Source organism: Capsicum annuum, chromosome 1, assembly GCF_002878395.1.
Source record: "Capsicum annuum cultivar UCD-10X-F1 chromosome 1, UCD10Xv1.1, whole genome shotgun sequence".
Lineage (NCBI taxonomy): Eukaryota > Viridiplantae > Streptophyta > Magnoliopsida > Solanales > Solanaceae > Capsicum > Capsicum annuum.
Genome location: NC_061111.1, coordinates 23,500,940 through 23,517,219, shown reverse-complemented (window position 1 = coordinate 23,517,219; position 16,280 = coordinate 23,500,940). Strand labels below are relative to the sequence as shown.

The 16,280-nt window shown below is 36.1% G+C and overlaps 1 long non-coding RNA gene across 1 annotated transcript; it reads right to left on the bottom strand.

Moving 5' to 3' along the window:
* Positions 1-9,590: 9,590 nt before the first annotated feature.
* LOC107838689 lies at positions 9,591-15,835 on the bottom strand. Its single transcript, XR_001664771.2, has 2 exons — positions 15,150-15,835; positions 9,591-9,994 (listed from the first exon to the last, which is right to left on the bottom strand). It is a non-coding gene; the product is annotated as an uncharacterized LOC107838689 (long non-coding RNA).
* Between the last annotated feature and the right edge of the window lie 445 nt (positions 15,836-16,280).

Here is a 16,280-nt window from a genome sequence, read left to right as displayed (position 1 = left end):
TAAATGCACGCTTTACCCTATGACTAGGAATGACCTCCATGATATTGTGTGCATTATGAATTATTGATGGAATTTCCGTGAGATTAGGTTGATGAAAGTATGACATGTTTATATGCAATTCCATTCATGTACAAGACTATGATAACATATGCTTCATGAAATCCCTAAATTAATATATTATGAATTGTTGATATTGGTCATATGTTCAAGAAGTGTCATCTCCTATTAGTTTCATGCTATCAAGTCCTGAGGGTACTTATACCCGATAATTTAGCTGTGTTCCTAGAGCCAGTGTCATGTTTTCACGATACTCTCAGTCAATCCATGATCCTTAAAATTCAGTCAATCTCATGACTCAAGAAAACTCAATAAATTTAGTATCAGTCTAGTCCTACTCAGTAATCTCAGTGGTCTCAGTAACATCAGTACTCAGTAATCTCGGTAACCTCAGTATTCCCAGAAATCTCAGTAACTTCAGTACTCTCTGATACTCCTCAAATCTCAGTAGCATTCCGTCAGTCAACGAAACTCAGTGAACTCAGTTTAGCTCCACTAAACAATACCATTAGTATCAGTTCAGTTCAGTTAATCAGTTCAGTGTCCATTCAGTTGGGAGTAGGATTCAACACCGAGTGAACCCAAGGATGGGGACTCACCTGTTATTCAGTGGAGGGAGTGATCCTTAGAAGCAATACTTGTGTTCTAGAACTACGTAGCCAGCGTAGGTTGAGATGCACCCTACGCGTTTAGGGATTTATACATCTCATTTGAGTTTTTTACACGGAGGGGTTGACGGAAGAGCTCCCCATCAGAGAGGGTATACTCACAGCTTGTCTTTACCCGTGGCACAGTACTTACACTCTTCCAGCTGAGGTTATAGGTTAGACCCCACCAGTTCAATTTTGGGGCATGTCGGTTAGATGATTACCTCCCACAATCTCAGTTTTAGATTCAGTTTCAGTAATAGAACTCAGTTCAATTCTACAGTAATCTAGGACTGTCAGATACAATCAAATAGTACAGTGCGGAACCCAGCTAGTTCCATCAGTATCAGGACTATCAAATATAGTCACTCATGTTATCAGTATTCAGACTCAGTAATCATGTCATCACGAACTCAATTAATAGTGTATTAATTATACGAAACCCATGTTATCAGTGTTTAGTTTCAGGACTATCAGATACAGTCAATTAGACCAGTTCTTCATAACTAGAACTGTCAAAAATAGTCATTCCTTTATTAGTAATATGACATTAATTCCTCAGTATTTAGTAGACTCAGTCATTCAGTATCCCAGTATCAATACTCAGATATCAGTAAATCCACGTTATAAGAATTCATGAGTCAACGTTATCATGATCTCATTTACAGTTACGTATTCATGCACGTATTCTCATATTCATGTTATACAGTCAGTTATTATTGTTCGTGCATATGAACCCTTGCATTTAGCCTACCCCACTTGCACATTTAGCCTACCTCACTTGCATACTAGTACATTCAATGTACTAATGCATTTGCACTATGGTGTTTTATACCATAGGTTTAGAAGCACGAGCTCCTGAGCATTCTTAGTAGATCAGACATTCAGCAGCTAGACTAGTAGTGAGTCCTCATCATTCGAGGATTGCATGATTATTTTATTACTTTATTATTTCAGTAATTCGGAGTTAGTTGGGGACTTGTCCCATCAACTTCACAGCTTTTAGACAGTTTAGAGACTTTCAGACTACAGCATGTTTCAGACAGTTTATTTCAGTTTTGGGTATTGTTATACCCTATTACAGACATTGTTTTATATTCAGTATAAGTTCAGTTTTGAACCTTATGGCCTTACAACTTATATTCCACATATTTACAGTATATTATTCAGTGCTCAATTACAAATATCAGTCATGGGTTAGCTTATGGTCCTTCGGGGTCATGAGCACTGTGTAGCATTTCGGATACCAGATTTGGGGAGTTATAAATTCCTTCTTTATTAACTCCACCATGGGTCTGCTATTGTATCAACAAGACGTAGAGTAATAAAAAAAGTCATCCCCAACTGCTGCTTAGTAGGATGATCCAAGGATGCACACCCTATAAAAAAGATAGAAGATATTTAAATCATATAATAATAATTTACAGTCAGTTGGGTTACATGTTAACACAGTCAACTTATGCAATAGATGATCTATCTACCGCAATAGCTAATCTGTATGTCGCAATAGATTGATAATTTATTACATCAGATTACCCATCTGTTGCATAATTTGTAGTAGAGGGGTAATCTGTTCAGTCGGGTTCAGGGAACCAGAGAAACATATGGTTAATCTGTTGCAAAATATGGATCGCCTGTCGCAATAGATTACCCATTTGTTACACCAGTTGCAGTTAATGGGTAATTTGTTGCAATAGATGACCCATCTGTCGCAACAGATGACATATCTGTTTTAATATATTTCTTTGAGACAAATTATTTTAGTTAAAAGAAGACGTATTGCATCATCCAGAGGGTTAAAGATATTAGCCTCCTTAATTTTTTTGCTGATCTGGTAATCCTTGAACTGCTTTCGGAGGGGAGGAATAGCTTCAAATGCCCAAGCCTAAAAAATGTAAACAGGAAGCAAGCAAAAAAAATCATTATAACTATATTCACTGTAAATTAATGGATGAGTAAAAATAGTGATTAATTTTACTATGAAAGCCTAAGGAAAACCGTTTAATATGATCGTCCTTGTGGATAGTATTTTGTGAAAATATGACTTATTTAGAGTCGCCACTTAATTTATTTAAAAAGAAATTAAGAAAACCTTTATAAAGTACTTAGACGATTCAAAACAGGAAAATCATTTAAGTTTTGAAATTCAGGGTAAGCAGTTCCTATTAACATTTTAGGAAGGTTTTTAAGGCACCAAAAATGTCTGCTAACTTGCGGTTATTCGGACTGTTTGAAAATGATTCTTTTGACTAACTTCAAAAGAAAAAATGTTATTTTGAAAAAGGAAAGTGAAAACAAACTTGTTTTAAAAAAATCAATTTGACGACTTAATAGGGAATTTAACTAAGTCTAAACAAATAAAATAGCAAATAAGCGTAAAGGGAAAAGAAAGAAATGGAAGACTTAGGCTTACAAGCCCAAATCCATCGGACCTGTCCTAATCTAATTGGACTTTTAGACCACTGGCACCTATCCTAATCTAAATGTTAGGCCTTGGTCCATAACCTGTCCTAAACTACTTTTTCAGGCCTGTTGGCCCAAAATCTGCTCCATCTGTATTAAATTTACAACTTTGGCTTCGAGACCCAAATGAATGAATAAATTAATAACTAAATGAGTAAATATAAATAAAGCAAGAATAAACAAATGAGACTTTTCGAGTCTCCTAACATCTTCATAAATGGATTTTGAATCCATTTTTTTTCTTTTGCCCTTTTGCACCTGTACGCCATACGATTGACTTTGAATTTTTCATCGGAGTTGACTCGATAGAGATGGTGAGCCTCAATGGCCCATGGAGGAAACACGAAATGGGAAAGAGTCCATGTAGAACTCGAACATATCTGCATGCAAAGAATTAATAAAGCAATTAATATACGTTCCAAACCGATACTTAACAAGTAAATGGTGTCGTAAAAAAAATATTCTTGTGCATAAAGACGGTAGTTAAAATGATATGAAATACACCAAATCATTCAACGAAGATGTGATCAAACTATCTCTTAAATCAAGCTTTAGAATTGAATCGAAAGCAATACGATTAAATGAATTTTGAAACGGGAACGTGAACTCATTTTTTAGATAACTTGGACAGATGATACTGAAAACAATAAGGATGAACCATCATAATCAGAAGCTCACATTTTATTCAGAATGTTGAAAAAAAATCAAAGCAGGCAAGTCCAAACAACTAAAAACATACAAAATTTGATATGGACCAAGTAAAATGCCTAACTCATTCAATAAAACCTTACACCACAAACATATTTGCTTTTGAAGAACAGGAAAAGAAAGGTATCGAATGAATAAAAGACATAATTCGACACATGCAGAGAAAAAAAACAATTCAAACGTCAAACTTTGATCCAGACACTATCTTAAATCTAATAAAGTAATAAAGGTCAGTACTTGACTTGAGTTACAGTTCTTAAGCCAACCCTCTCTCTTCTTACTACTACAAACCAAAGGTTTCATTAGATTGCAGATTATGTGCTTTTAGCGACTTAGGGATTGTCGTTGATGTTATAAATCAAAGAGACTCTATAGACTATGCTTAAATCACATAAAAATATGACGCTCAAACAAGTTTTGCCCACTCATAAAGGCAAACTAAAGGTAGATTTAATCAAGAAAATATTTTTTACACAAAATGAAAATAAAAACAAAACAACTTTAGAATTAACATGGGAAAAATAAAAAAGGGCAGAATCCTATAGCGTAAGTATTTCAAGACTTAGCTAATACTTTATTCATCTTCGCCTTCTCTTACCAAGTTCTAAGAACTTTTGAGTCAATATGTATCCTTGAAGGGTCACAAGATGATTTAGGACAAATACAACATATCCTTTGTCCCCTCTTGACATTATTTGTCAATGGGCACTTCAGGAATGCTTCTACTTGACCATTAAAATCAAAAGATGAATGCGAAACAAAGCGTGGAAAAGGAGAACCACTAACAACATTGAACTAAAACCATAAACGAAAAGTAAAAAAACTAACGTTCGACTTAATAATTAACAAGTCAGACTACCATACTCTAATATAAAAATGATATAGTGATCACTAGCAAAAGTTGATGCTGCAGTGATTTTAAAGAAAAATTCAAAATACAAATTACAAGACTAACAATTGAATGAAAACTATTACTTGGACCTTCAAACAAAATAAATACAAAATCATAGTCTTTAATCCCGCGATGAAGAAAATTGAATCACAACAGTGAACCAAACGAAAGAAGAAAAATAAATTGTTCATAACATATGCTAAAAGGAACCTTAACAGCTAATCCAACAAGATTAATACGAGGTAGTTCATTCAAAATAGCAAAGTCAAAGATATGACATCGACAAAGGAGCAAACATTATAATTTAAATATTGATTCAGTGAAACAATGCAACAACAAAAATTTCAAGGTAATTCTACATGCATCGAAGCCATCTACAGCGAACAATCCCAGCACATTATAATGATTATAACTAAACAGCCATACTATCGCTACGGAGAAAAAGGGATGAAGAAGAAAATGATAAATTTAAAGGAAAGAGTATGTTTACCTCTTTTTGAGCAGGAAAACAAGACTTCGAGCTACCGTCGGTCTCCACCACCACCAAAAATTGATCCTTCGAGAGTTCCGATCAATCGACCGCTTAAAAATTTTACTAAAAAATAAAAGTTTTACTGATTTTTGCTCATAAATAGTTTTTCACCCCTTAATACTTGCCCTTTTGCTCTTTCGTAATCCCCTTTTTATAGGAGAATATTGGATTGAGGTTTTTATGCACCACCGATGTAGGAGAGGGAAAATTAGAGGGGCAATTTCAAAATTTTCGACCAATTTCAAAAAATTCACAAGCTTTCTTGGTTTTGGAGTTTTTAATGAAACCAAAAATCTAGAGAATAAACAGATTTGGGGGAAGTTGGAATGCAGTCGAGTTTTCTACATAGAGCCCAGCCTACATATCTCCGAGACTCAGGGTATCAGACTGCTTGTAGTTCGACTCAACCAGTAGAAAAGATGGTATTTTATTTCAGACGACCTTTGGCTCGGGACAAGTGACAAGTTGATTGAGTTGCAGAAAAGAGGCTTGTAACCTCTTAACCATGAACGTAGAGCTCTTCACATCCATAGGTAAGAATTTACCTGGACATAATTTTCAAAACTCTAGGTGTGTTGTCACTCGGATTTGAAAAAAAAAAAAGAAAATTACCTTCGGTATGAGTTTATAAATATCACAAAGGTGAAGCTGAAACAAAAATATCCCGAAGTACCTACATGCCTTCTAACAGAGGTGTGGTTTGATTGGTGGTGGCGATTATCCTTTAGCTCATGCTCAAAGAGTTTGACGTCCCTCTCTAGACTATGTCTCATTTTACTGCTAAGAAAGAGTTCTCATTGTGTTGCGTCCTATCTGGAGTCGTCTGCACCTGTGGTTTTGATTTGAGATTTTCATCCTCTTGGATTCTCTCAAAAATGTTTCAAACAAAAAATGTTAGTGCTAAGCATAATTCATGAAAGAGGTATATAGTCTTTACCATATCTCCATGTGAGTTGTTGCCTAAAAAATAAAGTCATTCCTTTCATGTACCTATTTGGAAGGAAATAAATTGCAATAATAGACACAACAACCCTCTTGGTTGTTGCATAATTAGCTTATTTGTCAGTTGAATATGTCTTTGAAGTGGGGTGACCCTTTTGGAAACCAACGATATTTTATGCAGAGCGGTCCCTGCAACCATGTAATCTTATGCTGATGTGGTAACCATTTGGTCACCAATAATGCTTGTTATACGATAAACTCTACTATTATTGCCAATAATTCTTTGCATATGATCTCGGGTAAGTCTTGCACATCTTTTGTATCGATACGACTTATAGATTTTTCTTGAATTGTTAATCATTAGATAATCTTGCGCATTATTTGATGTTGGATAAGATGCGACTTACAGATATCCTTTGAATTGCTAGCCGTTAGGTAATCCTGCACTTCATCCAACCTTGGAAAAAATATGGCTTACAGATATCCCTCCAATCGGTAGTTCTCAGGTATTCTACACATCATCCGACCTTGGATACAATATAACTTATATCTCTCTCTCAAATTGATAGTCTTTGGGTAATCCTGCACATCATCGATCTTTGATATGACGCGGCTTATAGAGAATCCTTGGACTTATCAATTTGATAAACTCGCATATTTTTCAGTAAGGATTTAGTTGCGACTTATAGATAACCTTCAGACTATCAATTTTGGGTAATCTTGCACACTATTCAGTTATTGCGACTTATAGATGACCTGTGGGCTATCAACACATAAGTAATCTTGCACACTATCCTATTTCAAATAATATGACTTATAGATAACCTTCGAATTGTCAATTTCTAGGAGATCTCATATATCACCCGTCTTCAGATAACAACTTAAAGGGGTCCCTACAAATCGTATGCTTTTGATTCATTCAGATGCTGATTCATTAAATAATGAGATATCTTCGACGCCAACGTATGCTATCTCACGTGTCAACATATATTAAATATTGATGATATCCTCGATGCCAGCATATGCTATCTCGCGTGTCAATAGATATTAAATGCTGATGATATCCTCGATGCCAGTGTATGCTATCTTGCGTGTCAATAGATATTAAATATTGATGATATCCTCGATGCCAGCATATGCAATCTCCCGTGGTAATAGATACTGAATGTTGATGATATCCTCGACGCCAGCGTATGCTATCTCACATATCAACAAATATTAAATATTGATGATATTCTCGATGCTAGCGTATACTATCTGTATGTCTACAGATGTTGAATGCTGATGATATCCTCGACGCCAGCATATGCTATCTCGCGTGTCAACATATATTGAATGTTGATGATATCCTCGATGCCAGCGCATGCTATCTTACGTGTCAACAGATATTAAATGGCTCTCTTAGCGCTGGTATAAAATAGACCTCTCAGTGTTGATATGAAATGGCCCTCTCGACGATGATATGAAATGGCCCTCTCGGTAATGGCATGAAATGGCTCTCTTGGCAATGATATGAAATTGCCCTCTTGGCAATGATATGAAATAGTTCTCTCAGCAATGATATGAAATGGACCTCTCGACAATGGCATGAAATAGCCCTCTCAGCAATGGCATGAAATGGCCCTCTTGGAAATGATATGAAATGACTCTCTTGGCAATGATATAAAATAGACCCAATGATATAAAATGGCCCTCTTGGCAATGGTATGAAATGGCCCTCTCGACAATGAAATGATATGAAATGGCCCTATTAGCAATGGCATAAAATGGCCCTCTCGACAATAAGATGACATGAAATGGCCTTCTCGGCAATGAGATGATATGAAATGGTTTTTCCGGTGATTTGAAAACAGTTTCACCTGAGTCTGTTTGTCTGTGTTTTTCTTTCTACATGTACCTGTACTCAAGGTTGACAGTCAGTAGACACAATGTCGCTCTCATTGGCGACCACAATCAAGCTTTATGATAGTTTAATGACAAATACTGAGCATCATAATTTGAATGACTTATTCTTCTATTAATCTTCTCTTTTTGAAGAAATAATTAAATAGCACATCCACCAAATGCAAGTAAATGGGGCAAAATCCTTGATTGGAGATTACTCAAATACCATTTGCTTCGCTTCAAGGCTAATTTTGATGATGATTTTCGATTTTTTCTCCTATTGAGTGATCCTTTAATTATTGCATTTATTGTGCCGACTTTCTTGAATGCACCCGCGCTTAAAGTAAATATTTAATAGACATACAGTCGCCTATGCTAGCGACTGCTAAATACAATATTCATAAAGTAGATAAGGTACCTTTGTTTGTCCTTCATGGTCTCAAGAAATGAGATAAACAATTCAAAAGGTACTCAATAAATGGGTATTAAACCCGTCTTTGGGGCTACCCAAAAATATCATTTTTGAGCATTATATGCTTTGGTGTGGCTCGCAACCCGCTTGGAGATTCTTTTGAAAAAATATTTTGATTTTTTGTGCACTGATCCCTACATCCACATAAAAATGATTAGTTTTTGAGTGAAACTACTCTGTGTTGACCGTCTTCGATCCTTGGTTTGCTCTTCGCCATCTTTCGGGTACTCCGTTATGTTGGGATTTCCACCCTGACTCCCTATTCTAATAGATTCCTAGAAAATCACTAAGTAAAAGATTTGTATAGATTTTTTAAAGTAGTCTTACTTTTAGAAAATAGTTTCGAAAATTTCTGGAAAAGCTTTAGAAAATCTCTGCCAGTCATGTCATGTACAAGCCCGACGAACACCTTCCTCTTTAGTTCTGACTATGTATGACGTTTGATGGAGGATTCCTAGGGATTCAACATCGTTGAGGCTCTCTATTAGAAGTTCTATAATAGCCAGAGATTTAGTCTATGTAGACTTTATCACAGCTGGTGATTTTCAAAACTTGACTTTGACCTCTGGTGCTAGGGATTTGAAATATATTCCTGTATATTAGTGGAAATTTTAAGGACCTCCTCTAAATTTCTGCCCCAGTTTAAAGTTGTTTGAGACAATCTCAGCTCGAGAGAATTCGAAGTCTTTGTTAGTCTTCGTTCTCTTTGTTTTTGGAAGATTATCTTCCTCTTATGAATTTTTTAGATTTCTTCTCGAAAATTTTGCCCTAGTTTTCATTTCCTGGGGTTATAAGACTGAGCTGTTGGGGTGCCTACGTATCCCGTTGAAGCAGAAATCAGGTCAAACGTCAAACGTAGTTCAGGACTACGCTAGGGATATATATAAAAATCTAATGGGTTGTCCTAAGCCAACATAGGCCGCCTATGTATCCCTTTCTTGGGAATTCAGGTCATCACGTAGTTCATATATAAAATGAAAGGATAAATTGTCCTAAGGGGTTGACCGAAGCCAACATCGACCGCCTACGTATTCCTTTCTTAGGAATTCGAGTCAAACGTAGTTCATACATAAAGGAAAGGGATTCTAGGAAATTACACATCATAAAACAAATACTATCAAACAGGCGATTACAAATAAACCAAGGAAACAAGAAACTAAAACATCCTTCAAACATAGTATCTCTTTACTGCATCGGAATTGATTGGTTTGGTCCACTTTTGACCATTCACCTCGAGTGGATTATGGCTCCTCCAGGTTGAGATTCTCTCACTTTTTGTATTCCTCTATGTCTTCCACTAACTGCTTCTCATCACCTTCTTTCCATTCATTATCATACCCCTCACTTTATTCGTCTAACCCTTGAATGACATGACATTGGCAGGTTTTAAATTATTGCTACGAAAATAAATCATGTTAGATGATAACAAGATAATAAAAGACAAATAATATAGTCATATTTCAAAATAACTTCTTAAATAAAGGGAGGCCTTTTCAGAAAATAAATGCAAACTATGGCTCATGACTCGCGCAAATGCAGGACCATGCCTTTTTAAAAAATAGAACATAAAAAGAAAATTTGAGACATAAATGGGTGGATCACAGGGCCTCCTTTGGATCATCACCGATTTTTTAAAACTACTTGTAATTGCCTTTTCACCTACCACGATGGGCGAAGATTTATGAGAGGAGCGGAGGTCCAGTTTTGTAAATCTTCTCCTTGTGCAACCCTTATTACCCCATTCCTCTGGTATATTATCGCCTCCTTCGAACCAATTTCTTATCCCATCCCCAAGACCATCCAATTTTGACATCTTGCGCACAAGAAATGACTGGTACAGGAGTGGCAACGGTTTGGACAGACTCATCTTTGACTTATCTTCAATCTCATCTTGCTTTCTTGGCTGGTACTCTATCCCACACTTAGATGCTTTTTCTAGGACCTTAATGGGCTCAATAATTCCTTCCAAATTCTCAATCAAGACACTCAAGGCATCTACTCCTTCTCTATCTTTTCCACTTATTCTGTCTTTTTGGAATTTCGGGAATCCACCTTAGTAATGGTCTTGCTAGATACCCATTCACCTGCCATTTCAATCATGCTAACCGTGGCTTCACCATGATTAGGCAATGGATTACTGGTGACATTTGGTGTCGGCGCCTGAAGAATGATGATTTTCTAATCAATCAAGTCTTGGATCTTGTGTTTCAGATTGATGTAATCTTCAATATTATGCCTGGGCGCTCCTAAATGATGATCACAGACCTAATTAACCTAAAACAATCAGGAATTGAGATTGGTAGGCTTTGGTGGAATAGGCTGTAAATAACCAGCTTTCATCAATCTTCCGGAGAGATGGGTACGACTTTCAGTTAATGGAGTGAATTTTCTAGGAGGTTTCTTTTTGAGGTTTATATGTGGGGGGTTATACTAATTTTGATTAGTGGGAGAAGGTATTTGATGATAGTTTGGAGGTGCTTGGATGTTTATTTTGTTGTTTGGAAGAGTAGCTTGAACATGAGACTGATAATTTGACTTCGGACCTTGGCACTTGGCTAAAATATTTGAAAGTGGAGCTTGATATTGGGGTTGGGCATAGAATACAGTCTAAAAACTTGGTGACGGTGGTGAGGAAAGAATATTCTTAGGCTTGAATTTTCTCTTCAATTTATCAACATAATTAGTAGAGACCGCAATCGCATCCTCTCTTTTCTTCTTTGGAAACATGGAAGACCCAGATGATGTTGGGATTTTGACAATCTTTCATGTTGGAATGCCTTCCTCTAGCGATTCCCCAATTTTTACCAAATCTGTGAAAGTTTTCCTAACCGCGGATACCATCCTAGTGTAAAATTCTCCTTCCTGAGCGTGAAAGAAAACCGATACCACTTCCTCCTCAGTCATGGGAGGTTGTTCTTTGGTAGCTTCCTTCCTCCAACGGATGGCATAGTCTTGAAAACACTCGTCATTTTTCTTCTTGATTCGGTCTAATAAGTATCGATCAGGGACTATTTCAATGTTAAAAGCAAACCTATCGAGAAAGCTTTTAGCCAGCGCCCTCCAGCTAGACCATCTTTTTAGATCTTGAGATGTGATCTAATCCAAGGCTTCGCCGCTTAAACTTCAGCTGAATAAGCGCATTAATAATGCCTCATTTCTTCCTACCCCAATTATTTGATCATAATACCTTCTTAGATGGGTAATTGAATTTCCGATACCATCGAGCACTTCAAATTTAGGAACCTTGTACCTTTCTGGTAAATCTACTCTGGGGTGCACACACAGATCATCATACCCCAAAGCATCATTATTACCTGCCCCATGAGATTCCTTGATCCTCATGACCTCTTCATTCATGGCTAGCAACTTCCTTTTATGTTCGGTCCTTCACTCATTTTTCTTTTCCTCGTAATGGTCTACCTCGAGATTGGGAAAGGGATTGTGATGTTAGGAGATATGATAACATGAGAAGAATTTGAAGCGATAGATTGATTTTGAGGATGAGAAGAGGTTGGGTGGTAGGAAAGGATGAGGTTTTGGAAATTGGTAGTTCTTTGTGGAATTTGAGAATAGTTTGGTGGAATCTGAAAGAGAATGTGGATTTAAAAATGAGTTTTGTGGATTTTGAGATGGATTCTGTGGATTAAAGAGCAGATTTTGTGGATTTAGGAGCGAATTTTATGGATTTAGGAGCGGGTTTATTGGGTTTGAAAATGGGTTTTGGTATTTGAGAATGAATTTTGTGGATTTGGAGACGAATTTTGTGAGGTTAGGGATGGATTTTGTTGAGGGTAAGCATCTGGGTTATTTTCTCGATTGGTGTTTTGAATAATTTGAGGAGCAAAGACGGACGATATGTTATTTGGATAGTCTCCGAGAATAAGTGTACTGAGAGGAGGGATCTGGAGCGGAGGCCCGTGTGTTCCTGGGGCAGGAGCGTTGACAATGATGGCCAAATTAGCCAAATCTTTAGCACGGTCATCTCCTCCTGTATTTCCAATTTTTTTTGCGAGTTCAACAATCATCTCACTTTGTTCCACTATTACGTTGTCCCTGATGGTCAATGGATTTTCTTCATCACTTCCAGTCATATTTGAATAATGGTTAGGGGATGTGATCTTATGCACTTTTGACCGGGTGAAGTAAGGATGTTCTGCCAGCTTATTTCAACACAAAGTAGTTTTTCTGTTATCTGTAAAGTAAAATAACTCAAAGATAGATGTGTTAGTTCCCATATGTGATAAGTAATGCAAGATATTTGACAATAAGTAACCACATAGAGCTGTTTGCGTCATAGCCAAACTGATCCACGGGAGCATAGTGAAAAAATTTGTCTTTGATTCAAACAAATGCATATAAACACATAAGGCAGTTATAAAACATTCTAATAACACGTATCCTAATTGGGGTGACCCTTTTGAGCCAAGGGTTTGAGCCTAACGAATTTTGAAGAAAATATATGCCTTTTTAAAGCCAATCCATTATCCCCAACTTCCATAGATATGCATAAAGGGCATAAATGCTTATAAAAGTTGCATAAAAGGGATATAATTTTTAGGAAAAGGAAACATAACGTGAGAAAAAGAACAACGTCCCGCGCAGGGAATAGGAAACACAAGTTCCTAGATGCTCTTCGATCGGCCTTATACATCTGTTGATGATCAAACGATTCCCGTATAACTGTGCTCTAGATCATTAACCTGGGAAATCAAGCAATTGTCCAAATTGATCAACCTATTGTCTGGCTCGCTTTAATTTTTTCCACAATTGGTAGACGATTGAATCATCCTCACACGAAAGCCAACAGAGTAAGCATTCTTCCTACCCCCAAAGGATTATGGATTGGATTAAATAATATATATTCCTTCAACACATAAATATGCCTAAAATAGGATTTTGGTTTAGCTTTATCTTAGGTGTCTAGAGTGGGTTTGAACCGAGTTCCCAAGCGGGTGACTTGGGTTTGGAAATATGAACAACCATCAGATGCCTTACGAGCTAATAAACCGTCGTATTTCCAACACTTTATTTGGAGTTGAACAACAGGGGCTGGGACATCCAAGAAACCCCAAAACAGTTTAATAATCATCATGCGGGATTATGCCATGAAATGTAACAGTTAAGTTTCGCAGAATTGAAATATATAATCATGTAAAAAGTTTAAACAATTAGTCAAAGAAAAAATTCAAACATTTGCTTAGAACCTAGTTAAAGTTCCTCAGCAGAGTTGTCATTTCTGTTTTGTGAAAATAAGACTTATTTAGAGTCGCCACTTAATTTATTTGAAAAGAAATTAAGAAAACCTTTATAAAGTACTTGGACGATTCAAAATAGGAAAATCATTTAAGTTTTGAAACTCTATGTAAGCAGTTCCTATTAAAATTTTAAGAAGGTTTTTAAGGTACCTAAAATGTTCGCTAACTTGCGGTTATCCAGACTATTTGAAAATAATTCTTTCGACTAACTTCTACAGAAAAATTGTTATTTTGAAAAAGGAAAGTGAAAACAAACTTGTTTAAAAAAAATCAATTTGACGAGTTAATAGGGAATTTAACCAAGTCTAAACAAATAAAATAACAAATAAGCACGTAAAGGGAAAGGAAAGAAATGGAAGACTTAGGCTTGAAAGTCCAAATCCATCGACCCTGTCCTAATCTAATTGGGATTTTTTTGGCCCACTCATAATCACAAGCTCACATTTTATTCATAATCTTGAAAAAGTTCAAGGAAGGCAAGTGCAAACAACTAAAGGCATACAAAATTTGATATGAACCACGTAAAATGCCTAACTCATTCAATAAAATCTTACACCACAAACATAGTTGCTTTTGAAGGACAGAAAAAGAAAGGCATTGAATGAATAAAAGACATAATTGGACAGATGCTGAGAAAAAGGAAAATAATTCAAATGTCAAACTTTGATAATCATATAAAGCAGACGATATTTTAGCCATTTGCATCAAGCTCAAACTTCCTTACTTTATTCATCTTCGCCTTCTCTTACCAAGTTCTAAGAACTTTGAGTCACTATGTATCCTTGAAGGGTCACAAGATGATTTAAGACAAATACAACATATCTTTTGTCCCCTCTTGGCATTATTGTCAATGGGCAGTTCAGGAATGCTTCTACTTGACCACAAAAATCAGAAGACAAACGCGAAACAAAGCATGGAAAAGGCGAACCACTAACAACATTGAACTAAATCCATAAACGGAAACTAAAAAAACTAACGTGTTCAACTAAATAATTAACAAGTCAAACTACCATACTCCAATATAAAAGTGATATACTGCTTACTAGCAAAAGTTGATGCTGCAGTGATTTTAAAGGAAAATCATAGTCTTAAATCTCGCAACGAAGAAAATTAAATCACAACATTGAACCAAACGAAAGAAGAAAAATAAATTGTTCATAACATATGCTAAAAGGAACCTTAACAGATAATCAGTCCCAATACGTTATAATGATTTCAACTAAACAACCATACTATCGCTACCGAGAAAAAGGGATGAAGAAGAAAATGATACATTTATAGGAAAGAGTATGTTTACCTCTTTTGGAACAGAAAAACAAGACTTTGAGCTACCATCGGACTCCACCACTACCAAAAATGGGTCCTTCGAGAGTTTTGATCAATTGACCGCTTAAAAATTTCACTAAAAAATAAAGTTTTTACTGATTTTTGCTCAAAAATGCTTTTTTCAGCCCTTGAGACTTGCCCATTTGCTCTTCCGCAATCCCCTTTTTATAGGAGAATGTTGGATTGAGGTTTTTACGCACCACCGATGTGGGAGAGGGACAATTAGTGGGATAATTTTAGAATTTTCGACCAATTTCAAATTCACGATAAATTGAGCTGGCTAAAATCGTACAAGTTTGTTGAGAGATTTGAATTTAAAAACGGTTAGCAATTGATGGACGAATTAGAGCAGCCTGTAGAACACTCGATGTTGCTATATCGTGATTGGCACACGCCGATGTGGAAAGAAAATATTGTTAGGTTTGGGCGCTGGGTCTCTGGGTTTGGGTTTTGGTGGTGTTTTAATGGGTTAGAGCTGAGTCAGGTTCAAGGTGGTCGGGTTTGCTGGTTGCTGTTCAGTTTTACTCTGACGTTGTTCGATTTGTACTATCGTTGGCTATTGTACGTTGTTGCTGTATGTTTGCTGTTGGCGGATTTGCTGAGGGAATCGGATCGAGTCGCATTTTTTTCTGAAGTTGTTCGGAATTTTGGATAAACATTGGTTGTTTTGCTGTTTTGCTGTTGAAGAAGAGAAGCAAATGGGTATTGGACCGGGTCAATATCATTATTGGGCCACTGGAGTTGGGCTGTTTTAAGGCTGTTACTGCTATTACAAATGGGCTGCTGGGTATTGGAATTTTTGGGTAGATTATGTAATTTTTGGGGTTATTTATGAAATAACCCAAATAGACTAGGGATTAGTCAATTTAGTTTAAATTTTGGTCATATTAAAGATTAATTGGCCAATTTAATTTCAATTATGGCCAAATTTAAATTGAAATCCCATAGGAATCAATACCTCATTTAATTCTGAGCTTCTTGATTTAATAAAATCAAACACATATTTATCCAAATAAATTATTTTTAAGAATAAATTATATTTAAATAAAAAATTTAATTATTTGAATTTGTTTTTGAGACAATCCTTGATAAAATCTGATAT